This window comes from Mobula hypostoma, chromosome 12, assembly GCF_963921235.1.
Source record: "Mobula hypostoma chromosome 12, sMobHyp1.1, whole genome shotgun sequence".
In the NCBI taxonomy this organism is placed as follows: Eukaryota; Metazoa; Chordata; class Chondrichthyes; order Myliobatiformes; family Myliobatidae; genus Mobula; species Mobula hypostoma.
In genome coordinates, this window is record NC_086108.1 from 7,028,987 (window position 1) to 7,056,073 (window position 27,087).

General features: G+C 43.5%; 1 protein-coding gene across 10 annotated transcripts in view; it reads left to right on the forward strand.

Moving 5' to 3' along the window:
* The window catches only part of LOC134354592 (serine/threonine-protein kinase PAK 4-like), a 220,052-nt gene that overhangs the window by 85,711 nt on the left and 107,254 nt on the right, over positions 1–27,087 (forward strand). For 2 of the 10 annotated variants that reach the window (XM_063063576.1, XM_063063579.1), the window contains exons 1-2: positions 24,425–24,887; positions 25,863–25,980. The exons of 5 other annotated variants lie outside the window; for them this stretch is intronic. The gene's annotated coding sequence lies outside the window, so the exon portion shown is untranslated. Of the gene's footprint in view, positions 1–24,424; positions 24,888–25,862; positions 25,981–27,087 lie in introns of those variants that run through there. 3 more of the 10 variants (XM_063063569.1, XM_063063574.1, XM_063063568.1) reach the window with 3 other exon arrangements.

Consider the following 27,087-nt stretch of genomic DNA (forward strand, 5'->3'; position numbering starts at 1 on the left):
TATCAAATGTTGAAAGGCCTCGATAGAGTGGATGTGGAAAGGATGTTTCCTATGGTAGGGGGAGTCTAAGACCAGAGGACACAGGTTCAGAATAGAGGGGTATCCTTTTAGAATAGAGATGAGGAGAAATCTCTTTAGCCGGAAAGTGGTGAATCTGTGGAATTATTTGCCACAGGCGCCTGTGGAGGCCAAGTCATTGGGTATATTTAAGGCAGAGGTTGATAGATTCTTCATAAGTCAGGGTATGAAGGGATACGGAGAGAAGGCAGGAGATTGGGGCTGAGAGGAAAAATAGATCAGCCATGATGAAATGCCGAGCAGACGCTGGCCAAATGGCCTAATTTTGCTCCTATATCTTATGATCTGTTCCAACAATGGCAATTTAGGAGGAAGCTGAAATACTTTTCAAGATAAACAAATGATATTTCCTCTTTTAATAAAATGTCATTTTGGTTTTCCTGTTATAGATACTGAACATTTGAAATCCAGAGCAACACACACAAAATGCTAGAGGAATCCAACAGATTAAGCAGCGTTAAGAGAGGAATAAACAGTTGACGTTTTTGGATGACCCCCTTCATTATGACAGGGAAAGGAAGGTGGGGGGAGCCAGAATAAGAGGGTGGGGAGAGGGGAAGGAATTCAAGCTGGCAAGCGATAGGTGAATCCCCAGGCAAGGGTGACGGTGCAGTCTCCTCTGTAAATGGGAGACCTAATGTATATTGGGGGACCACTTTGTTGAGCATCCTCACTCCAGCTGTAGGAGTTCCCAGTGACTACCTATTTTAAATCTTCCAGTTCCCATTCTCCTCTCCTATCAGATTCTTTCTTCTCCAGCCCCTTGACCTTTCCCCTCTCATCACCTTCCAGCTAGCCTCCTTCCCCTCCTCCTCCCCCCCACGACTACCTTTTCATTCTGGTGTCTTCCCCACTTCCTTCTCAGTCCTGAAGAAGAGTCTCAGCTCAGCTTCGACTGTTCATTCATTTCCACAGATGATGCCTGACCTGCTGAATTCCACCAGCATTTGTATAAGTTGATCTGCAGAATCTCTTGCACTTAATATTTGAAATCTATTCTATTGTATAGATTATGGATACAGGATTATGGATTTCAGGTCTCCTGTGGTTCTATTTGTAGCCAAGCAGCTTAACTCGAGGAAAATGCATTACTCAGAGCGCTTCTGTACTGATCAACTGATGTGCTCGGGGAGTGCCTAGCTGTTGATGTACCCCCAGATTGCTTCGGAACATACAGGATCCAGTTTCACCTGAACCACATTTTCAATAAAACACGCTCAAAATAACCTGATAAATAAGCTTTGCCAGAAAAACATTGCATTAAAATGAAAAGGGTCTTGTATTTCTGTAGTGTCTTTCACATCCATTTCTTCTGGAATGAATGTGAATGCAGCACCACAACACTCTAAGTTTCGTACCAATAGAAATTACGTTATTCTTGAGGATCTTGCTCAAACACTTGAAAGTGCATTTAACAATGCCAATCCTCCTCCTAATATCAACATCATCCCTACTGTCAGAGGTTACCGTGCTCCCTAAGTAATAGAAATTCAATGTTTGTTTAATTGGACCATGTACTTGTCCAAATGCCTTTTAAATGTTGCCAATGTATCTGCCAACATGGCACATGATTGTGATGAAAAATGTACCTGCCTCATCGCCGGAGAGGGAACATGGGGTGTCCACAGTTACCACCAAGATTTTCCAGGACCTTTGAGCATTGGAGGGCAAAACACCATCCTAGATCTGGATGTGAACACTTAAATTTAGTCTGTGTTAGTCACCGCCAGTATCTCAAATGTTTTTTCATAGTATCAAAGTTCAAAGTATATCAACCCTGAGATTCATCTTACCCACAGACAGCCACGAAACAGAGAACCATGGAACCAAAGAAAAAGATCAAACCCCTCCATTCCCCCACGCGCAACTAATATCACACAAATGGTAACAAAAAACAAGCAAAAACACAGAATATAAACGGCAAAATCAAAAGGCATATTTCAGTTCAGTTCATCTCAGTGTTCATTGCCTTCCACAATGCTTACAAAGCGCTCCTCTACCCACCATTTGGAAAGCCAGATCACTCCTCAATCTTGCTTCTGCTGATATAAAGGCAGGAGCTGAAACAAGAGGTGGCCGTTTTTAAAACCGTCCACAGTTGGTCCGACCAATTGATGGCAACTAAAATGTCTTTCATGGTGAGGATGTCTGGGTTCACAGATGGGGTCACGAGCTTCATCTGGAAGTGCATCGAGAATGTTGTCCCCCAGAAATCAGTCAGGGTCTACCCAAACCAGAAACCCTAGATCATCAGTTCCGTGCGAACAGCACTTGCCGTGTGACACAGAGCTTACATTGCCGGTGACCAACAGGAACTCAAGAAATGCAGCTACCGTCTGCGCAAAGTCATCAACGCAGTGAAACAACAATGCAGGGAAAAGATCCAGACACAACTCTCCACCAACAACACGTGAGGCTTATGGAAGGGTCTGCACACCATTGCAGACTTCAAAGCTAAGCGCAATGGTGCTGCCAACATTGCTGCCTCTCTTCCAGATGAGCTAAAGCATTTTAACGCTCGGTACGATATCGCTAACAACTGAGCCCCTGAGGAGAGCCGCTGAAGTGACCTGCACTTTGGTCATCTCTGAGGTTGAAGTACACAGGTGTTTCCAATGAGTGAACAGTCACAAGATTATGGGACAGGACGGCATCCCAGGGAGAGTACTCAGGATGTGCCTGGCACAACTGGCAGGTGTGTTTACGGACATTTTTAATTTCTCCCGCTCCCAGTGTAGAGTGCCCTCCTGCTTTAAAATATCCACCATTGTCCCTGTACCTAAAAAGACCAAGGTAACATGTCTAAGTGACTGGCATCCTGTCGCACTCACCTCGATAATAAGCAAAGGCTTTGAGAGGCTGGTCAAGGATTACATCTGCAGCTTGCTACCACCCACACTGGACCCCCTACAATTCGCCTACCGACATAACTGTTCGACAGAAGATGTAATAGCCACAGCTCTACACACTATCCTTACACATCTGGAGAAGAAGGATGGTTGCGTGCAATGCTGTTCTTGGACTACCGTTCTGCATTCAACACCATAATTCCCTCCAGGCTTGACAAGAAGCTGAGAGATTTCGGCCTTGACCCTGCCTTGTGCTGCTGGATCCTGGACTTCCTGTCAGATTGCCGGCAGGTGGTAAGGGTGGACTCCCACACCTCTGCCCCTCTGATCCTCAACACAGGTGCCCCTCAGGGCTGTGTCCTAAGCCCCCTCCTTTACTCTCTGTATGCCCATGATTGTGTTGCCACCCACAGCTCCAGTCTGCTAATTAAATTTGCTGATGATACTACATTGATTGGCCTAATCTGAAATAATATCGAGGCAACCTACAGAGAAGAAGTCATCACCCTGACACAGTGGTGCCAAGAAATCAACCTCTCCCTCAATGTCGCAAAAACAAAGGAGCTGTTTGTGAACTACAGGAGGAATGAGACAGGCTGACCCCTATAGACATCAATGGATCTGGGGTTGAGAGTGTGGACAGCTTTAAATTCCTCGGCATACACTTCACCGAGGATCTCATGTGATCTGTGTGGTGAAAAAAAGCACAACAACGTCTCTTTCACATCAGACGGTTGAAGATGTTTGGTATAGGCCCCCAAATCCTAAGGACTTTCTACAGGGGCACAATTGAGAGCATCCTGACTGGCTGCATCTGTATGGGAACTGTACGTCCCTCAGTCGCAGGACCCTGCAGAGAGTGGTGCAGACAGCCCAGCGCATCTGTAGTTATGAACTTCCCATACAGGACATTTACAGAGACAGATGTGTAAAAAGGGCCCAAAGGATCACTGGGGACCCAAGTCACCCCAACCAGCTGCTACCATCCAGGAAACGGTACCGCAGTATAAAAGCCAGGACCAACAGGCTCCGGGACAGCTTCTTCCACCAGGCCATCAGACTGATTAATTCATGCTGATACAATTGTATTTCTATGTTATATATTGACTGTCCTGTTATGCATACTATTTATTACAAATTACTATTGTACATTGCATATTTAGATGGAGACGTAATGTAAAGATTTTTACTCCATGTGAAGCATGCCACCTTGATTCAAAAATTGCCCAAAAGTAGCAAAAAAAAGACTAGCTAGAATTAGATTACATCGTAAACCTGAATTAGTCCAAAACTACAAACCACGGCGATTAAACCTTGATCCAACAGCATCAAGGGGGTGGGGGGGAGGGTGGAGAGAGAGAGACACACACACACAGAGACACAGACACAGACACCCTCCTCTGGCAGCAGCAAACGAGATGCTGGTAGATGGCACTGAACACTCTCTCGCCTTCCACACATGCCTCAATGACTTCAGTCTTCCTCAGCGCTTTAATCGGTATTAAATGGAGTTGATCATGAGCTCGCACCCACATCTGCTGGCTTCCTGGCTCGCAGCCTCGTGGAACCCCCTCGGAGACAGTAAAGCCCCAGGTATCCCAATCAGCCCACTTTGAAGTGTAATCACCCGACTGGCCCGAGCATACAATTCTGAAGTGGAGTCACTATTGGAGACAAAGGAGCACCAACTTGTGCACAGTATGCTCCCACAAAGTTGTTCTGATAATGATGGTTTAATTTGTTTTCCAAGTAGTTAGGCAATTGGAGAGAATTCCTCAGTTTTCTTTGGATTGTCCTGTGAGACATTATCTCCACACAAGGCCAGATTTTACCTTAAGATTTTACCTGCAAGATAGCACCTATTCGTTCATTATGTGCTGTGTTGTGTGATGTGGCCTATTATGGTCTTTCTGTGATCATGATTGCTCTTGGCAAATTTTTCTGCGAAGTGGTTTGCCATTGCCTCCTTCTCGGCAGTGGCCTTACAAGATGGGTGACTCCCAGCCATTATCAATGGGTCTGTCTGACGTCAGTGATCACATAACCAGGACTTGTGATGTGCACTATCTGCTCCTATGACTATCCACCAGCTGCTCCCATGGCTTCACATGACCGTGATTTGGGGGGGGGGGGCTAAGTAGGTGCTGCACTTTGCCCAAGGGTGACCTGCAGCCTAGTGGAGGGAAAGAACGCTTTACACCTCCTTTGATAGAGACATATCTCCACCCTGCTACCCAATAACATCTATGGAATTACATAGTTCCTGCATTACTACTCTATATTACTATGAGTGGTCAAGTCCCTAGAATGGAATCCGCATCCTTCTGCTTTGCAGGTAAACCTACTAGCCACTGATATGGTTAAAACCATAACAACACACACAAAATGCTGGAGGAACTCGCAGATCATCAGCATCTATGGACATGAATAAACAGTCAAAGTTTTGGGCAGAGATCCTTCTTCAGGACAGAGAAGGAAAAGGGAACATGACAGAATAAAACGGTGTGAGGAGGGGAAGGAGGATGGCTGCAAGGTGACAGCTGAAGCCAGTAGGCTGGAGAGAAGGAATCTGTTAGGAGAGGATGGCGGACCATAGGAGAAAGGGAAGGAGGAGAGGACCCAGGGGGATGTTCTAGGCAGGTGAGAAGAGGTAAAAGGTCAGAGTGGGGAATAGAGGCGGGGGGGGGGAGGGAAATTAGTTTACTGGAATGAAAAGTTGATATTCATGCCTTCAGGTTGGAAGCTACCCAGATAGAATACAAGGTGTTGCTCCTCCACCCTGAGGTGATACCATAAGTTGTGCTGGCAAAACAATTTTTGCAATCTTCAAATTACTTCTGAAATGTTTTCTCATCAAACACAGCAAGCAAAATAATGTGTGTGTGTGTGTGTGTGTGTGTGTTCACAGAAATTATGACAACTATTCAGGCATTTCCCAGAAATAGATACTATAATTTATCATCCTCATGAACAGTAATCCTAATTCCATGTGACCTCCCTTTTCCAATTCTCTTCACCCCGTTTCCATCAATCAGTCTGACATGTTCCCAAATGACCATGTAAACCCTGCTTTAATCATTAACTCTGGTGTTGTATTCCACGGTGTACAATGCTCTGACCGAACTTTAACTTGCACAAGGGATATTTCTCTCGTTCTATGCTTTCTTTTATATGTTATATGGCTTTGTATCCCTGTCATCTTGTTCACTCTAGGGGTGGCATGGTAGTGTAGCAGTTGATGCAACACTTTTAGAGCACCAGCTGTAACCTGAGGGTTCAATTCTGTAAGGAGTTTGTACGTTCTCCCCATGACTGAGTGGATTTCTTCCAGGTGCTCCAACTTCCTCCCACGTTCTAAAACATATAGGTTGTGGTTAGTAAGTTGTGGGTATCCCACGTTAGCGCAGGAAACATGGCAACACTTAGTTGATTTGATTTTGCACGAATGACTTATTTCACTGTATATTTCAATGTACATGTGACGATTAAAGCCCATTTAATCTTTTTATATTTTAGATATCTTTTTTGGTGAGTTGTCAGGGTCTGTATCTGTAAACACTCAACACTTACTTTGCATTTTGCTTTGGTATAAGGAATAATTTTGCTTATGAATAAGTTTAACAATCCTGAATTGAAGTCAGTTTTATTTTATTGACCCAAATAGTATTGGAGTGAGAATATTCAAACACTTTTCAACTAATAAAAGCACATGGTGTGTTTGTCTTCATTAGTAGGCGATTTGAGTTCACTGGATGATAAAAATTTTGCTTCCTGAATACTTTTGTATCTTACGGATTTTCGGCTGCTGATCATGAAAATCACTATGAAATTTCCCTATCGTGCACCATTTTTTTAAAAAATCACCTATATTTGTTATTTGAAATCATAATTCAAGGCAGAATAATTGATGCCAAGATTAAGGAAGGCAGTTTTGTTGGTCCATAAATCAAGAACTTCTAGTGGGACCAGAGAAAATCACATGGAAGACATTCAAGGATGTTGTTGAAAATTTTCTTGGCAACTACAGAACACCAAACTATGTACAGCTGGTTGACAAAATGCTTCAAGCATACAAAACCATGAAGTGCAACATGTCACTAAAGATTCATTTTCTGCATTCCCATTTAGACTCCCTCCCTGCAAATCTTGGCACTATCTGTGACAAGCATGGTGAAAGGTTTCACCAGGACATTGTGGTCATGGAGAAATGGTGTCAGGGCAACTGGAATCCATCAATGCTGGCTGATTATTGTTGGACACTTAAGTGAGAAGCTTCAGACACAGAGTACAAATGAAAATCATCAACAAAACATTTTAACTTAGTTGAACTATTGCAAAGCATCAGTACCGTTATGCAATTAAACACATTACATTCAATAAAAGTTAACCTCTCGTTTCTCCATGTTCCTATGTGATACTATATTTGCAATTATATTTGTGTTCGGCTTCAAGTGATCTATCATAAAAAATATTCCGAGGAGGCAGCACTTTTAGAAGAAAAGGATTGTTGTCCATTGGTTCAAGAGCCGCGAGATAATGTTGCGGCTCTATAAAACCTTGTTTGGACCACATTTGGAACATTTGTTCAGTTCAGGTCACTTCATTATAGGAAGGATGTCGAAGCTTTAGAGAAGGTGCAGGGGAGGTTTACCTGGATCCTGCCTGGATTAGAGAGCAGATCTTATGAGGGTAGGTAGAGCAAACTAGGGCTTTTTTCTTTCATGTGAAGGAGAGTGAGAGGTGTGCAAGATAATAAGAGGATACATCATGTGGACATCCAGAGACTTTTTTGCAGGCCAGAAATAGCTAATAACAGGGGCATAATTTTAAATTGATTGGAGGAACTGCCTGTCTTTTGCAGGATATTGATGATATTTCCTTACATTAAAGGATCCTTGCCTCATTCCGCAGTCAATTTCCTTAGCCTTCAGATCAGTGCGAAACATCATATCAAAAAAATTACAAAAACACAAGATTCTGCAGATGCTGGAAATCCAGAGCAACATACACATACACAATCCTGGAGGAACTCACCAGGTCAGGCAGCATCTAATGAGGGAGCTGATGTTTCCAGTCTTGGCCCAAAACATCGGCTCTTTACTCCTCTCCAAAGATGTTGCCTGACCTACTGAGTTTCCTCCAGCATTTTCTGCGTGTTACTCCAAAAAGAAATCTTGTCTGTATTAGCTGCTTTCATAGCAGGAAGGCTTCTGTGGGGTGTGGTGGAAGGAAGAGCTTGTGTTCACAGACAACCTTTCATCGTTCTCAGGGGGTTCTGAGAGCACTCCATGGCCAATAATTTTTGAAATTAAGCCATGGTTTATATAAGCAAATGATTTGGCCAAATTGCAACCAGCAGCTTCCTGACTGAGCGACTCATTAGTTGTGTTGAAAACTGGTGTTTTTGCTCCGAGGTTCTTCAGAAGTCAAAAATGAGGCATAGAGCTTGTTGCCTGTGATTGTTTATTGAGCACTAAAATAACAAAGTGAAGGCAGAATAGAGACCAAGGCAATGTGGTTTAGCCTTATACTAATTTGTTACATAGTGGTAGCACAATGCTGTACAGTACCAGTGACCCGGGTTCAGTTTCTGCTGCTGCCTGTAAGGAGTTTGTATGCTCCCCCCATGATCACGTGGATTTCCTCTGTGTGCTCAGGTTCCTCCCTCGTTCCAAAGACATAGGGTTTGGTAGGTTAATCGGTCATTGTAAATTGTCCTGTGATTAGGCTCGGGTTAAATTGTGGGTCTCAATAAAATAAAATAAATAAATACCCTTCAACATTTGTAGATGAGTTTCAAAGTTCAAAGTAAATTTTATTGTCAAAGTACATAAATGTCACCATATGCAACCCTGAGATTTATTTTCTTGCAAACGTACTCAATAAATCCATAATGGAATAATAACCATAACAGAATCAATGAACGACCACACCAACTTGGGCATTCAGCCAGTGTGCAAAAGACAACAAACTGTGCAAATACAAAAGGAAAGAAATAATGATAAATAATCAATAAATGTAGAGAACATAAGATGAAGTCCTTGAAAGTGAGTCAATTGGTTGTGGGAACATTTCAATGGAGGGGTAAGTGAGGTTGAGTGGTTATCTCCTTTGGTTCAAGAGCCTGATGGTTGAGGTAACTGTTCCTGAACCTGGTGGTGTGATTCCACAAGGATCCTGTGCCTTCTTCCTGACAGCAGCACCGAGAAGAGGGCATGGCCTGGGCCAGGAATTGATATGTTTCGTCACCAACCTCTCCAAATACTTCATCACAGTCGATGTACTGTAAATGCTACTGGGCTATCAATCAGATAGCCCCTATTCAAATGATGCAATACCCAAGAAGCTTCCAGAATAATACGGAAGGACTGAAACCACTCAGAAACACACTGAACAATTACCTTGTATGTAGATAATTATATAAAAATACAAACAAACATTAGGAAGTCAAGTTATAAAGAAAATAATTATAGTCTATTCCAACAGTTAGTTGAGAGATAGGAAAGAAATAGGAAAGAACTGCCAGTCCTTTGTATACTACCAAAGAATCTTTCACACCACTTAATTAGTTCTGTGTTTCATCTAAATGTACATGATTTGATCTGAAGTCTCTCCACGTTTTGTTTTGTTGGACCTTTAAACCATAACCACCCAACTTGAGCAAAATTGCTTCTGAGGTTCTGCCTTGTCATCTTTTGTTTCTAAATTAAACTTGGCAGAAATAGCCTTTAGTGATTTATTTAGCTCTCATCACACCTATCAAAGTGTATAATGGATGTCTGCAATTAATTGCGGAGTGCAGCAAATATTTCACCAGAAAATGTGAACCATTCGCTGTACCACAAATTATCATCAAGATGATGAAAGAGCAGTTAATGTGTTTGTGAAATGAGTGGGTTGAGAAATTACTATCTTCTGCTCAGTTCTTCTTGTCCCTCTACACACGCTGTAGAGTAAAGTAAATTTTATTATCAGAGTTCATATATGCCACCACATACAACTCAGATTCATTTTTTTGCAGGCACTCTGACCAAATATATAGAATAGTAACTGCAGCAGGATCAGTGAAAAATCAATCAGAGTGCAGAAGACAACAAACGGTGCGAACACAAGTATAAATAAATAGCAATAAATAATGTGAAAATGAGATCAAGTGGGATCATCTCAATGGACGAGCAAGTGAGTGTAGTTATCCTCTTTTGTTCAAGAGCCTGATGGTGATGGGGTAGTACAAACGTCATTGTTGTTGAAGCTGGTGGTGTGAGTCCTCGAGCTCGTGTACCTTCAACCTGATGGCAGCAGCAAGAAAAGAACTTGACCTGGGTGGTGAGGATCCCTGACGATGGGGGCTACCTTCCTACGATAACATTTCATGTAGATGTGTAGACGATCCCCCATATCGCTTCAACCATTATTTTAAGCTTATCCTTTTGAGCCCAAAGCCTTGGGTTCAGAAGGCACTAAGCTTAAAATGATGGTTGGAGAGAAACCGGAGACGTTCTGCACATCTACATGAAATGCTGTCCCAAGGCTTCACCACACAGCTCAGTGGGGGCGGCGGGGGGGGGGGGGCGAGATTTCATTGAAATCCACCAAATATTGAAAGGCCTAGATCAGGGGTTCACATTCTGAGGTCCACAGACCCCCTCAGTTAATAATGAGGCTCCATGGCATAAAAAAGGTTGGGAACTCCTGCCTAGATAGAGTGGATGCGGAGAAACTGTTTCCTATAGTGGGTGAGTCTAGGACCAGAGGGCACAGCCTCAGAATACAAGGAGTCCCTTTAGAAGAGAGATGAGGACCAATTTCTTTAGCCAGAGGGTGGTAAATCTGTGGAATTCATTGCTACAGACAGCTGTGAAGGCTAAGTCATTGGGTATATTTAAAGTAGAGATTAATAGATTCTTGATACAAATGGCATCAAATGTTATGAGGAGAAGGCAGGAGAATGGGGCTGGGATGGATAATAAATCAGCCCTGATGGATTGATGGAGCAGATTGGATTGGCCAAATTCGGCTCCCAATCTGTTTTATGGTCTCATTGTGATGCTGAGGTGTCAGAAGTGCTATTTTTTCCAGTGAGATGTGAAGTCTGTCACTATCTATCATATTAAGATAGATATGGTCAGATTATTTGAACAACATTTTGTCTGCCCTGGGCCAACATTTATTCCTCAGCCATCAAAATAATTTAACTAGTTATTTCATTGATCTCTTTGACCCCTTTCTGTGCACAATTGGCTGTTGTATATAAGCAGCTATTCAGTGACTTAAAAACAAAAATTCAATATAAACACAAGAAAGTCTGTAGTTGCTGGAAATCCAAAGCAACATCCACAAAATGCTGGAGGAACAGCAGGTCAGGCAGCATCTTTGGAAATTGGTAGATAGTTTCGGGCCAAGACTCTTCTTCAGGATCAAGAAGGAAGGGGGAAGATGCCGGAATAACGAGGTATGGGAGAGGAGGCTAGTTGGAAGGTGATTGGTAAGGCCAGGTGGGTGGAAGGGTCAAGGGCTAGAGAGGAAGAAATCTGATAGAGTGGACCATAGGAGGAGCAGACCTACGGGAAGAGATAGGCAGGCAAGAAGAGGTAAAAGGTCAGGAATGGGAATACAGGTGGCGGGGGGGGGGGTGAGTTTTTTTTTACCAGAAGGAGAACTCGATATTCACACTATCAGGTTGAAGGCTACCCAGACAGAATATAAGGTGCTGCTCCTTCATTTGGAGGGTGGTTTCATCTTGGCCATGGACAGACATGTTGGAATGGGAATTGGAATTAAAAAGTTTGGCCACTGGGAAGTCCCACTTGTGGAGTATAGTGTGGAGGTGCTCAGTGAAGCGGTCCCCCAATTTGACATTTAGCATCTTTGGAAGCAGTTTGGGGAACCAGAAAGATACCAAGCAATGGTGAATCTGTTCTTTTTGGTAGAGATTGCACAAGGTTTGTACCGATGGGTTGAATGGGCTCTCATGTAAGTGGTATGAATAATTTTAAACCAGTACATTTTCTGGTTAGCTGGCTGTTTCTAGCAGTGTTCCTCAGGGGTCAGTATTTGGATCACTACTTTTCACATTGTTTGTCAATGGAATTGATGGCTTTGTGGTAAAGTTTGTGGATGATATGAAGATAAGTGGAGGGGTAGGTAGTGCTGAGGAAGCAATGCGATTGCAGCTGGACCTGGACAAATTGGAAGAATGGGCAAAAAAGTGGCAGATGGAATACAGTGTTGGGAAAGGTATGATAATGCATTTTAGTAAAAGGAAGAATTGTGCGGACTATTATCTAAATGGGGAGAAGGTTCAAACATCAGAGGTGCAGAGGGACTTGGGAGCCCTCGTGCAACACTTACAGAAAGTTAATTTACAGGTTAAGTCTGGTAAAGAAGGCAAATGCAAAGTTGGTATTTATTTCAAGTAGAATAGAATATAAAAGCAAGGAGATAATGCTGAGGCTTTGTAAGACACTAGTCAGACTGCACTTGGAGTATTGTCAACAGTTATATCTCAGAAAGGATGTGTTGTCATTGGTGACAGTCCAGAGGAGCTTCATGAGGATGATTCCAGAAATGAAGGGTTAACATATGAAGAGCGTTTGGCAGCTTTGGGCTGTATTCACTCGAATTTAGAAGAATGCGGGGGTGGGGGGTGGAATCTCATTAAAATCTACTGAATATTGAAAGGACTAGATAGGGTGGATGTGGAGAGGATATTTCCTTTGGTGGGCATATCCAGAACTAGAGGATACAGCCTCAAAATTGAGGGGCAACCTTTTAGAACAGAGGTAAGGAGGAATTTATTTAGCCAGAGAGTGGTGAATCTGTGGAATGCTCTGCCACAGACTGTGGTGGAGGCCATGTCCATGGGTATATTTAAGGCAGAAGTGATAGTTTCCTGAACAGTCAGGGCATGAAAGGATATGGTGAGAAGGTAGCTGTATGGGGTTGAATGTGGGATGGTGGAGCAGACTCAATGGGCTGAATGGCCTAATTCTGCTCCTAAGTCTTATGGAGATGCATTCCCCTTGTAACCAATTATAAATTGGGCTAGTCTGAAAATACATCACTTGGGGTTTTGAAATATATCATTGATACTAAAAGAATTTTTCCCCAGGTTGTTGGCCAAACTGAAATGTAGTTTGTTCCATAAATCTAATAATATCATTGGCAGGTAGACAAGACCAGCCATAGTTCAAAAATAAATGGAGTTCCTGCAGTTGGTTGACATACATCAGGAATATGTAAGCACTGTGGGATGTCACATGTTTGAACTGCACAAGGGAATGAACGGGTGGACCAGTAGTATTGCAGAGCTTTATTGATTCAGCATTCTATAAGAAAACTTCAAATTTTAGCACTTTGTGTTCGGACATATTCTGGAGCTACACTATACAGCAAATTCTAATTTTAACAGCAACCTGCCATCAGACCTGAGTGTGGATTTTCGATTGAAATTAAAAGCAGCTCTTGAACAATGGTCTTTTATGTGAAGCCACATATGCAGGGAGTGTCTGGAGTGTGGGTGTGAAGATGGAGATGTTTGAAAATTATATGTAGTTCAAGGAAGCATTGTAAATACATTGTAAGTATAGAATTGTCCTGCTGTTACCATTGATCTTTAGCATATAGAAATGGCATGTAATATTGGGTCAGACAGGCCTCTTCTTCCAAGAGTGTCTCGAATATGATGCCTGCTGCTGGTTTTGCTGAATAAATACTAGTGTGTCCACCAGCTTCAGTGTCTCTCCAATGACTTTGTTCACAGTCACAACACTCTGCTTGCTTGCTTAATAGCAGGAGGAAGTCATTTAGTCCATCTTGTGCGTCCTTGCTATTTGAAGAATGAAACCCAGTCGGTCCCATAACCCTGTTCTTCCCTTTGTGAAAATGTAATAAACTTTCTTCTGAGCAGTTTGCGGATTGGACTGTAGTTGTATGGGGTTCAATTGGACTCTTCCAATTGAGGTTGATGTTGTTCTCTAAATGTGTTCCATGGTGTTTCCTTGTTTTCGTGACTGTGGAGAGGACAAATCTCAGGTTTGTATACTGCATACAAACTTTGATAATAAATGTACTTTGGACTTTATTTGAACTTTCAGTGCATCTTAACTATTCTCTTCTATTTTTCTCTCTCCATCTCTCCACTAGTTTATTTATTGTTTACTGAGTTTCTGATAGTTTCTCCTTAGTATTCTTCATACAGAGGATCATGACAATATGGAACAAGCTGCTAGCACAAATGGTGTATGTGAACTTGATTTCAATGTCTAAGAGAAGTTTGGATAAGTACATAGATGGTAGGGATATGGAGGGCTATGGTCCCCGTGCAGATTGATGGGAATAGGCAGTTTAAGTGGTTCAGCAAGGATTGGATGGGCCAAAGGGCCTATTTCTTTTCTATAATTTCTTTTCTGTAATTTTCTATAAATACTATCAAGGATCCAGCGTCCTCTTTGACATTCAACCATCAGGCAGGAAACTCCGATACATAAAGACAGGAACGGTCGGTATGGGAAACAGCTTCTTCCCTCTGGCCATTAGGCTTCTGAAGTCCTGCCACATCGCATTCGAAGTATCATTGAATAATTTATACTGTACCATATAATATTTAATTTATGCACTTTACTTTGTTTATCTATGTGTAATTCATCTGCAGATGTTATCCTTACTTTCCTAAGTTATTGTGTGTTATGTGTACTCCTGTGCTTTACTCTCTAGTCTGGAAAAATGTTATCTTGTTTGACAGTATACATGTACAGTATATGTGCTTCGATAATAAATTTACTTTAAACTTTGAACATTATGGGCAATTTACAGTCTCTCGGATATCGTAATAAACCCACTCAGTTATGGGGAGGATAAAATCCACCCAGATAGCACCAATGCTCTGAGGTAGCAGTTGTGCCTCTGTGCTGCCCTGAATATGGATGCTTTACAAATGGGTGTAACGTACTTGCTGCAATGAGTAGGCTCTGTATCCCATGTCCTGAATATCCTCTATGGAGATTTAGCTTTTGAATTAAGGCACGTCCATATTAGTAGCTTTCCCATTGTGAGTGAAAGCAGCCCTTCCTTTCCATGCAAGATTCATCCACTTTTTTTTAAAAGCATAACTTTTAGGGCATTGGGAGGAAAATACAGAGTCAGGTTTGACGTCCTTGTGGGCAATATGTTAGTTTTTGTGCATGGGAGGGGTTGGGGGTTTGATGTTATTGTCGCTGTTTTTTCCTTGTGGGCAATATGTTAGTTTTTTTGTGAGGGAGGGGTTGGGGGTTTGGGGTTTGATGTTCTAGCTGCCGTTTTCTGGGTGAGCGATCTGTTAGATTTTGTGCAAGGGAGGGGTTGGGGCATTAGGGGTTTGCAAGTTTTTGTTTTTTTTTGCGCAGAGGAGGAGTTGATATCTTTCAATGACCACCATGGTTTTTCTGTCTCTCATGGCTATCCGGAGAAAACAAATCTCAGAGGTGTATTCTGTGTACATACTTTGATAATAAAATGAACCTTTCAATCTTTTTACACAGTGTGGTGAGTGTATGGAATACCCTTGTCAGGGGTGGTGGTGGAGGCAGACACATAACGGAGATTGAAGAGACTCAGGGATGATAGAAAATGGAAAGCTATGTGGGAGAGAATAGTTAAATTGATCTTGGAGTAGGTTAAAGGGTTGGCACAACATCGTCGGCTGAAGGGATTGTACTGAGCAGTAATGTTCTCTGTTCTAAATTCACTTTGATTGTCCCAGTTCTTTCGCTTCCAAGAGACCAACACCCAACGAGCCTTGTGGTTTACTGTGCTGGTTCACCCCTCTTTAATTTGGGAGGAGGATGGTGAACGCAAGTCTGCTTCTAAATTAGGAAAGACAGATATTGGCACGCAAGCAGTTCCTAAAATCTAAATTCAAAATGAGTACCACTTAAAATGAATTTATTTTGAAACACATACAATGGTGCACTTTTCATGTTTGCTTGCCCTCTTAAGTTCTAGGCAGTGAACTTAGCAGTTAAAGCAAGGCTTAAGTTCCCTCTTGAAATTACCATACCCTTTTTTTTTGCTCAACAAGTAAACAGCTTTCAACCTTCAGTTTGTGTGACACGGTGGTCTTCAGCTATTGTGAAACTTGGCCATTAAAGCCATGAAGTTCTGTGCAGTGCCAGTTTTCAGGCTGGAGATGCTGCTGTTGACTTGGGAATATCACCCAAGGTATTGCTATTCCAAGTGTATGAATGTCATAGAGCCACAGAAACAGGCCCTTCGGCCCATCTAGCCCATGCTGAACCATTATTCTGCCTGGTCCCAACGACCTGCAACCAGACCATAGCCCTCCATACTCCTCACATCCATGTACTTATCCAAACTTCTCTTAAGTATTGAAGTTAAACCTGCATTCACCACTTCTGCTGGGAGCTCATTCCATACTCCCATCAGAATTGGGTTTAATATTACCAGCATATGTCGTGAATTTTTTTGTCTTTGCAGCAGCAGTACAAAATAACAGGGGGGAAAAAAACTGTAAATTACTGTGTGTGTGTGTGTGTGTGTGTGTGTATATATATATATATATATATATATATATACACACACACACACATATATAAATAATTAAATAAGTAGTGTAAAAAAGGAAAAAAAAAGTGGTGAGGAAGTGTTCATGGGTTCAATGTCGATTCAGAAATCTAATGGAAGAGGGGAAGAAGCTGTTCCTGAATCACTGAGTGTGTGCCTTCAAGTTCCTGTACCTCCTTCCTGATAATAGCAATGAGAAGAGGGCATGTCCTGGGTGATGGGGGTCCTTAATGATGGATGTTGCCATTTTGAGGCATCTTTGAAAATGTCCTGATACTACAGAGGCTAGTGCCCATGAAGGAGCTGACTAAGTTTACAACTCTCTGCAGCTTACTTTAATCCTGTGCAGTAGCCCCCCACCCCTGTACCAGACAGTGATGCAGCCAGTTAGAATGTTCTCCACAGTACATCTGCAGAAACTTGCAAGTGTCTTTGGTGACATACCAATTCTCCTCAAACTCCTAATGAAATATAGCTGCTATCATGCCTTCATTGTAGCTGCATATGTTGGGCCCAGGATAGATCCTCATAGACATTGACACCCAGGAACTTTAAATTGCTCACTCTTTTCACCATCCTCTGAGTGAAGAAGTTCCCCCTCATCTTCCCCATAAACATTTCACCTTTCACCCTTAACCCATGACCTCTAGTTCGAGCTTCACCAACCTTGGTGGAATGAACAAGAGAAAATCTGCAGATGCTGGAAACCGGGCAACACATACAAAATGCTGGAGGAACTCAGCAGGCCAGGCAGCATCTATGGAAAAAAGCACAGTCGACGTTTTGGGCCGAAACCCTTTGGCAGGAATGGAAATAAAAAGTTGAGTAGATTTGAAAGCTGGGGGAAGGGGAGAGAAACACCCAGGCGATAAGTGAAACTTGGAGGCAGAGGGATGAAGCAAAGAGCAAGGAAGTTGATTGATGAAAGAGACAGAAGGCCATGGAAGAAAGAAAAGGAGGGGGGAGGGGCACCAGAGGGAGGTGATGAGTAGGCAAGGAGGTAACAGAGAGGGAATAGGAAATAGTGAAGGGGGGAGTGCGAGGCATTACTAGAAGTTTAAGAAATCGATGTTCATGCTATCAGGTTGAAGGCCACCCAAACAGAATATAAGGTGTTGTTCCTCCAACCTAAGTGTGGCCTTATCACGACAGTGAGGAGGCCATGGATGGACATATGGGAATGGGAATGGGAAGTGGAATTAAAACGGGTGGCCACTGGGAGATGCCGCTTGTTCTGTTTGGGTAGCTTCCATGCTCTGACCAACCAAGCATCTACCAACCTTTACCTTAAATATGCCCAATGACTTGGCCTCCACAGCCGCTTGTGGCAATGAATTCCACAGATTCACCACTCTCTGGGTAAGGAACCCATTCTAAAAGGACACCCCTCTATTCTGAGGCTGTATCCTCTGGTCTTAGACTCCTGCACTATAGGAAGTAACCTTTCTATCGAGGCCTTTCAATATTCAATAGGTTTCAATGAGATTCCTGTTCATTCTTCTGAATTCTAGTGAGAAGAGGCCCTGAGCCATCAAACGCTCCTTATATGACAAGCCTTTCAATCCCAGAATCATTTTCGTGAACCTCCCCTGAACCCTCTCCAATGTCAGCTGATTTCTCCACTGGAATACCGGCCTGCTGTTAGGCAAATGAAGATTTATGCTGCTGCTGCATAACTCTGCTGTCAGGCAAATGATAACCTGACGGTGCAGCGAGTGGTGGCTGAAGGTTAATTAAGTGCACAGAGTGTTCCACATGCATAGCAGATTTATGGGATCTGTATATTTGTTTTGTTCTGCTTTGGGATGTGATGACCCATTGTCCACTGGTGATTTAAAGCTCGGGCGTGCACTGCAACAAGATTGACCCCAGATATGCAGATACTAAAAGCTGTAACTTCAACACAGTTCTTGAGCTGTCTGTCTCTCCAGACCCCATCTGCAGTCCTCCCTTTTCCCCTCAAGGCAAGGGGCAGAATTCCTATTTGAGGAACCTAGCATCTGCCTGAGGCCTTCAGCATAAGTGGCAGCTCAGCTCAGTCTTCCTTATTTGCAGGCTGCCCTGAAACCAGAATCATATTGGAATGTATTGCAAGTGATCCTGCTCTGCTTCTTCCATTTTGTCCCCCTTTCTCACCCAAGCCAGCTCTGCTTTCACCCATCTTTGACCCCTTATCCCACCCATTTCTCCTTCCATCCACCAGATTCAAACACTTGTTCATCCATTCAAACTTGGTTCTAGCTGCCATTTGTAAACACAAAATAATCTGCAGATGCTGGGATCAATTTCTGTCTCTATTTCCTGAGGAGATTGAGGTCCTTTAACATCTGCTGGACGATGCTGAGGATGTTCTACAAGTCTGTGGTGGCCAGTGCGATCATGTTTGCTGTTGTGTGCTGGGGCAGCAGGCTGAGGGTAGCAGACACCAACAGAATCAACAAACTCATTCGTAAGGCCAGTGATGTTGTGGGGATGGAACTGGACTCTCTCATGGTGGTGTCTGAAAAGAGGATGCTGTCCAAGTTGCATGCCATCTTGGACAATGTCTCCCATCCACTACATAATGTACTGGGTGGGCACAGGAGTACATTCAGCCAGAGACTCATTCCACCGAGATGCAACACAGAGCGTCTTAGGAAGTTGTTCCTGCCTGTGGCCATCAAACTTTACAACTCCTCCCTTGGAGGGTCAGACACCCTGAGCCAATAGGCTGTTCCTGGACTTATTTCCTGGCATAATTTACATATTACTATTTAACTATTTATGGTTTTATTACTATTATTAATGGTGCAACTGTACCGAAAACTAATTTCCCTTGGGATCAATAAAGTATGACTATGACTATCAAAGCAACACTCACAACACACTGGAGGAACTCAGCAGGTCGGGCAGCATCCGTGGAAATGATGAGTCGACGTTTCGGGCCAGAACCGAACGTCGACTCATCATTTCCACGGATGCTGCCCAACCTGCTGAGTTCCTCCAGCGTGTTGTGAGTCCAGCTGCCATTCATCTCTCCCCTAATAGTTCCCATTCTTACCTTTTTTTTTTGCTTATCAGCATTCAACACAGGTAGTGCTCTGTGTTCCTGCTTATCTCCCTCGAGTTAAGTAGGATGTGGAAGCTTTAGAGAGGGTGCAGAGGAGATTCACCAGGATGCTGCTTGGATTAGAGAGCATGTCTTATGAAGATAGGCTGTACGAGCTAGGGCTTTTCTCTTTAGAGTGAAGGAAGATGAGAGGTGATTTGATAAAGGTGTACAAGATGATAAGAGGCATAGAGCAAGCCAGAGACTTTTTCCCAGTGCGGAAAATTTTAAGATGATTGGGGAAAGTACAGCGATATCAGAGGTAATTTTATTTACAGAGAGTGTTGGGTACGTGGAACACAAGTGAGGCAGATATATGAGGCTCTAATGATTAGGAAGACTTTGCAGACTCTGGGCTGAACCTATTGATGCAGTTACAAAGAAGGCAGGACAGTGGCTGTATTTCTTAGGAATCTGAGGAGATTTGGTACGTTGCAAAAAAACACTTACAGTTTTCTACAGATGCACCATGGAGAGCATTCTAACTGGCTGCATCACCGTCTGGCATGGGGGTGCTGCTGTTAGTGCACAGGATCGAAATAAACTGCAGAGATTTGTGAACTTAGTCAGCTCTATCATGGACACTAATCTCCATAGTATTCAGGACATTTTCAAGGAGCGATGCCTCAAAAAGGCAGCATCCATCATTGTGGACCTCCATCACCCAGGGCCTCTTCTCATTGCTACCATCAGGGACGAGGTACAGGAGCCTGAAGACACACACACAACGATTTAGGAACAGCTTCTTCACTTCTACCTTCAGGTTTCTGAATGGACATTTTCAAAGTTCAAAGTAAATTTTGTTATCAGGGTACATATATGTCACTTCTGGGGCACCTCGAGGTGATCCGTGTGGCAGCAGAACTCTCAACAGATACGATTCAATTTTCTCATTTCAGCCTGATACAGCTAAAAAACACAACTGCTTCCAAGGTCAGTATGGTCAACAAAGATATCTTCATGCTTTTAAACAAACTGTCGCTGCTTAAAACTGATGGAAACAATACCAATTGTGGACGGATTCCTTGCCGGATTCCACACAGGAAACATGTCTGCAGGTCAGGGATACAAGTGCGTTTAGGAAAACGGGGTTTTAAACCCCCAATACCGACCATCTTGCTGGCAAACGTGCAGTCTCTGGTGAATAAAATCGATGATCTCAGAGAGCTAGGGTGCTGAATCAGAGGGACATTAGGACGCAAACATTTCACGGAATCCTGGTTAATCCTTCTGTACCAGATGCAGCGATTCAGATCGAAGGGTTTACTATACACCATCAGGATAGATATATAGAGTCTCTCAAAAGCAGAGGTGGAGGAGTATGCCTCATAATCAACTCCTCTTGGTGCACACATATATCAGTGCTGTCTCAATTCTGCTCACCAGACCTGGAATAGCTAGCAGTTAAGTGCCGTCCATTTTACCTACCATGGTACTGATTGAGAAGTGACAGAACCTGGGCCTCTGTACCTCCCTTTGCAATTGGATTCTCAACTTTCTAACCGGAAGACCACAATCTGTGCAGATTGGTGATAATATCTCCGCCTTGCTGACGATCAACACTGGTGCACCTCAGGGGTGTGTGCTTAGCCCACTGCTCTACTCTCTCTATATCCATGACTCACACAGTAGCTCAAAATACCATCTATAAATTTGCTGATGATACAACCATTGTTGGTAGAATCTCAGATGGAGACAAGAGGGCGTACAGGAGTGAGATATGCCAACTAGTGGAGTGGTGTCACAGCAACAACCTGGCACTCAACGTCAGTAAGACAAAAGAGCTGATTGTGGACTTCAGGAAGGTTAAGACAAAGGAACACACACCAATCCTCATAGAGGGATCAGAAGTGGAGAGAGTGAGCAGCGAAAAGATCTCTGAGGACCTAACCTGGTCCCAACATATCAATGCAGTTATAAAGAAGGCAAGACAGCAACTATACTTCATTAGGAGTTTGGAGAGATTTGGTTTGTCAAATAAAACACTAGAAAACTTCTATAGATGTACAGTGGAGAGCATTCTGATGGGCTGTACCACTGTCTGGTATGGGGGTCTACTGCACAGGACCAAAAAAAGCTGCAGGGGGTGGTAAATTTAGTCTGCTCCATCTAGGGTACTAGCCTACAAAGTACCCAGGACATCTGCAAGGAGCAGTGTTTCAGAAAGGCAGCGTCCATTATTAAGGACCTCCAGGATCCAGGGCATGCCCTTTTCTCACTGTTGCCATCAGGTAGGAGGTACAGAAGCTTGAAGACACATACTCGGCAATTCAGCAACAGCTTCTTCCCTTCTGCCATCTGATTCCTAAATGAACATTGAACCTGTGAACACAACCTCTTTTTTTTAACACATTATTTCTGTTTTTGCATGTTTTTTAATCTGTTCAATATACATACACTGTAATTACTTTATTATTATTTTGTTTTCTTCTTCTTCTATGTTATGTATTGCATTGAACTGCTGCTGCTAAGTTAACAAATTTCACGACACATACCGGTGATAATAAACCTGATTCTGAAACATACCACCCTGAGATTCTTTTTCCTGTGGGCATACTCGGCAAATCTATACAATAATAACTATAACGGGATCAATGAAAGTCGTCGTCGTGGCTATCCCTCAAGGTCAAGGATGATGGTCTTCATTCTGAAGAAGTGGCCCACAGAGCGAAGACGCCTGTGCGTGTATTTGTTTAACGTGTACTTGATGTTGCACTCCAAGAAGCACACGATACTTCACAAATCAACCAACTGGTTCCAATGGCATGGAAACCACGACGATTGGAGCTGGTGGATTTGTTGCAGCCTTCATCCGCCTTCACAGCCGTTGAGTTCGAAGTAACTTCGTCCGCCTGTTCCACCATTGAGGTCTTGGTTGGATTGTTCTTTGTCAGGGGCCTCATGCTCGACCTTACCGCCATGGGTGACCCTACCAGGAGCACAGCTCCAGACGGCATTGATCTCGGGATCTCAGGACCACACAAGCTTCTCCACCACGACAAGGTGACAATCCATGGAGAAGGAAAGATTAAGTAGAGCATAGAAGACAACATACTGCAAATGCAAATACAAATAAATAACAAGAACATGAGATAACAAGATAAAGTGTCCTTGACACTGAGATCTTTGGTTGTGGAACATCTCAATAGATGAGTGCAGTTAGCCCCTTCTGTTCAAGAGCCTGATTGCTGAGGGGTAGTAACTGTTCTTGAACCTCCTAATGTGAGTCCTGAGACTCTTGTACCTTCTACCTGGTGGCAGCAGCAAGAAAAGAACATGAGGTGGTGAGGATTTTTGATGATACTTGCTGCTTTCTTACAGCATCCAACCCATCAACACTACCTCACTACTTATTTTTCCTCCAGTGACCCCTGTTTCCATCCAGGGGGTCAGTGTGGACATGGTGGAGGATTACAAATACCTGGGGATACGAATTGACAAACTGGACTGGTCAAAGAACACTGAGGCTGTCTACAAGAAGGGCCAGAGCCGTCTCTATTTCCTGAGGAGACTGAGGTCCTTTAACATTTGCCGGACGATGCTGAGGATGTTCTACAGGTCTGTGGTGGCCAGTGCGATCATGTTTGCTGTTGTGTGCTGGGGCAGCAGGCTGAGGGTAGCAGACACCAACAGAATCAACAAACTCATTCGTAAGGCCAGTGATGATGTGGGGATGGAACTGGACTCTCTGACGGTGGTGTCTGAAAAGAGGATGCTGTCCAAGTTGCATGCCATCTTGGTCAATGTCTCCCATCCACCTCATAATGTACTGGGTGGGCACAGGAGTACATTCAGCCAGAGACTCATTCCACCAAGATGCAACACAGAGCGTCATAGGAAGTCATTCCTGCCTGTGGCCATCAAACTTTACAACTCCTCCCTTGGAGGGTCAGACACCCTGTGCCAATAGGCTGGTCCTGGACTTATTTCATAAATTACTGGCATAATTTACATATTACTATTTAACTATTTATGGTTCTATTACTATTTATTATTTATGGTGCAACTGTAACGAAAAGCAATTTCCCCTGGGATCAATAAAATATGACTATGACTTTTTGCACTAATTTACTTTAGCTTAAAAATAGATACATATATACTTTACAGTTATGTATTGCATTTTACTGCTGCTGCAAATACAGTAAATTTCCCCACATAGGTCGGTGATATTAGAGCTGATTCCGATATAGACGGAAGAAAAATAGAGGGCTATTTGGGTTAGACTGACAGTCTTGGATAATTGGCCGCTGTACATCATATCTGTCGAGGTGGCGGGTGGTACAGTCGGGAGTGGGAGGGTGTTGCTGAGCATGAGGGGAAGAATCGGTCATGATAATAAATATGAGGTGGAGTGGGGGGCGGGCGCGGTTACTCTGAATACCCGCACAGCCTTAAACTCCAAATGGCCTGCTACGTCATGGAGGAAATATAATATGAGATGGGTGTGTTGAAAGAATGGACTGTGAAGACGAAATGGATTAGAAATCCTAGAGCAAGCTTTTGGGACGTACGGCACGTGTACATTTTACATATTCAGCATTGGAAACCGACCGCAATTGAATAAAAAGCGTGGCGCTCGGACCCATCGTTGACTGACCGAGCAGATCTGGCAAAGCGTAGCCCGTCACTCGTTTCCTTGGTGTTTACCCTGCGCAGAATGGATGGTTGTGGCCAGTGCCAGCCTTGGATTGTAATCCATTCTTGCGCGGAGCTCTCGGGTGTCTGAGAGAAAGTGCAGTATAAATAGAAGCCTCTGTCCCCCTCCCTCCTTTGCAACGCCCCGTCAAGCTCATGCTGCTTGCAGCCGGGAGGCAAATGGCTTTCAGCTACTGAACTTCAGTGCACGGGGAGTGAGGGGAAAGCACAATTCTGAACTGGCGCCCTTTTTGCAGAAAATCTCATTAATCTGCAGTCCCTGTCGCTCTCTAACCGTAAATTAGGAATCTCGTTCGCTGCCAGGGGAAGAATGACAGAGGTTAGTTGTTTTTGCCGGATCCAGTTTGAACTCTGGAACATTGAAAACTGCACGAAACTCCACTCCCCGCAGTTTGTGTGCTTGACGACGAGGCGTGGCCAAGCCTCGCTACACAAAAAAAACACGTCACGAAACTTGTTTTGAGTGGCTAAGAGGACAGGACCGACGAAACTGCTGGTAACCTAATCCCTCTGCCGACGGGGAAAACGTTGACCTCTCTATCTGCGTGGCTGTAAGGAGTATCAGGAAATGATTGTCTGTACCACAGAGTGGCAAAGAAAGCCCTCTACGTCTTGAAGATAAAATCCGGCAGCTTCTGAAGATAGAGATTCGTGAGGTGAGCCTTTCATTGAAAGTTAAGCTTTAAAACGTTTTTTTTGAACGGAGTCGGAGAGTTTATCTGTTAATAAGTTACTAATTAAAGCAGAGGGTGCCGACTAGAAAATAGAGCGAGGGCCCCAGCCACGGCCAGTGTGTACAGAGATCTTGTACCTTCATATACAAACGTGTGCTTTTAATGGAGATGAGGAAGTGTGCTTCACATGCTGAGAACTGTGTGTGTGAATTTACGTGTGCATATGTCTCTGTGTATGTGAGTCGCGGTGAGTGGATGAAACACAAGCCCGTCAGATCTTTTAAACTCCTCGGCAGTTGAGGGGACGAGAGCGAATTGCAGAGAGAAATATTCCCTCTGGCTCAAACAAAACGTTTTCCCTTCTATCTCACCCTCCATCTCGACGCATTTGCACACTTTTTACGCATCTTTCTGCACTCCCACGCCATAACCCTCCACCCCGTTGCTAATCAATCATTTTGAGCTTGCTCCCCCCCCCCAATCTCTGTTCGTGTTTTCTGTATAACAGTACTTTAATCCCCACAATTAGTATATATTCAGGGCAGTTGTATGATGGCCACGCTTCCCAGCCCGTGGGTCTGTATGGACTCCTGGTACCGTTTCTCAAGGCTGTTGGAGAGTACCCCAACCTTGTTCGGCTTGTAGGCTTGCGTTCCTAAAGGACAAGGAGAGCTATGTCGGCTGGAGTCAGGGCCTTTTGCTTTGGCTCCTGGTAGGAATCTCAGAGTTGTACACTGCATACATGCTTTGATAGTGTCATATTTGGAGTAACACCTTGTATCCTAGCTGGGTAGCCTTGTCTCCTCTTCTCCTGGTCCCTTACTTTTCACCTGCCTATCATTTCCCCTGGGTCCCCTCCACCTTCCTTTCTCCTATGGCCCACTGAAGCACCTTCAATTACTCCAAAAAACTGAGGTTTGTTAAAATACTGAAAGGCTTTTATTCGCTGTACAATAGGACCTCCACAGTGAGTGTCTGCCCCTGGACTGAGGGCGAGGGGCAAGGCGTACACCTTTATACAGGACTCTGAGGGAGGAGCCACAGGGACAGTCAGCAGAGGGGTGTATCCAGACAGGTAACCGAGTTACAACATATATACATGGTTTACCACACCCACTCTCCTCTCCATTCAGATTCTTTCCTCTTCAGCCCTTTACCTTTCCCACCCACTTGGTTTCATCTATCACCTTCCAGCTATCCTCCTTCCCCCCCCCCCCCCAGGACCTTTGTATTCTGGCATCTTCCTCCTTCCGTCTCAGTCCTGAAGAAGGGTCTCGACCTGAAGTGCCAGCTATCTATTTATTTCCATAGACGCTGCCTGACCTGTTGAGTTCTTGCAGCATTTTTGTGTGGGTTGCTCAGATTTCCAGCATCTGCGGACTTTGTAGTGTTTGTGATATTAAGGCAGTTTATTGAACCGTTAATTCTCCGATACCGTACTAGCAAAATTACTGTCACTGAATTTATGACAGACTATTGTCTAGGTCCTGTGTGCTGCATCGCCTTGGAGACACAAAGGAAAGATTGAGAGGTTAAATATCTCCCATTACACCCTTCGATCGTCATTAACCATTAGAGTTTGTCATGGATTGTAATTCTGGTTTCATATTCAATCATCAACGGTCATTCAGAGTTACTGACTTGCAAGGGCTTTGCAATACAATTGCAGAATCAGAATCGGGTGTAATATCTCTGGTGTATGTCATGAAATTGGTTTAACTGTGTGTGTGTGTGTGTATTTTTTTTGAAGTAGTGAGGTGGTGTTCATAGGTTCAACGTCCATTCAGAAATCAGATTGCAGATGGAAAGAAGCTGTTCCTGAATCGTTCAGTGTTTCAGGATTGTTTAATGTCAGCTCCAGTACTCAAGTGTAAAGGAGAACAAAGTAATTGTTTTGCTGGTTCTGATGCAGCACAAAATAAAAACAATAAGATAAAGAACTCAATAATAGAAACAATAAAAACAACACGGAACGTCATAGGAAGTCATTCCTGCCTGTGGCCATCAAACTTTACAACTCCTCCCTTGGAGGGTCAGACACCCTGAGCCAATAGGCTGGTCCTGGACTTATTTCCTGGCATAATTTACATATTACTATTTAATTATTCATGGTGCAACTGTAACGAAAACCAATTTTCCCCCGGGTTCAATAAAGTATGAGTATGACTATAAATATTTAAAA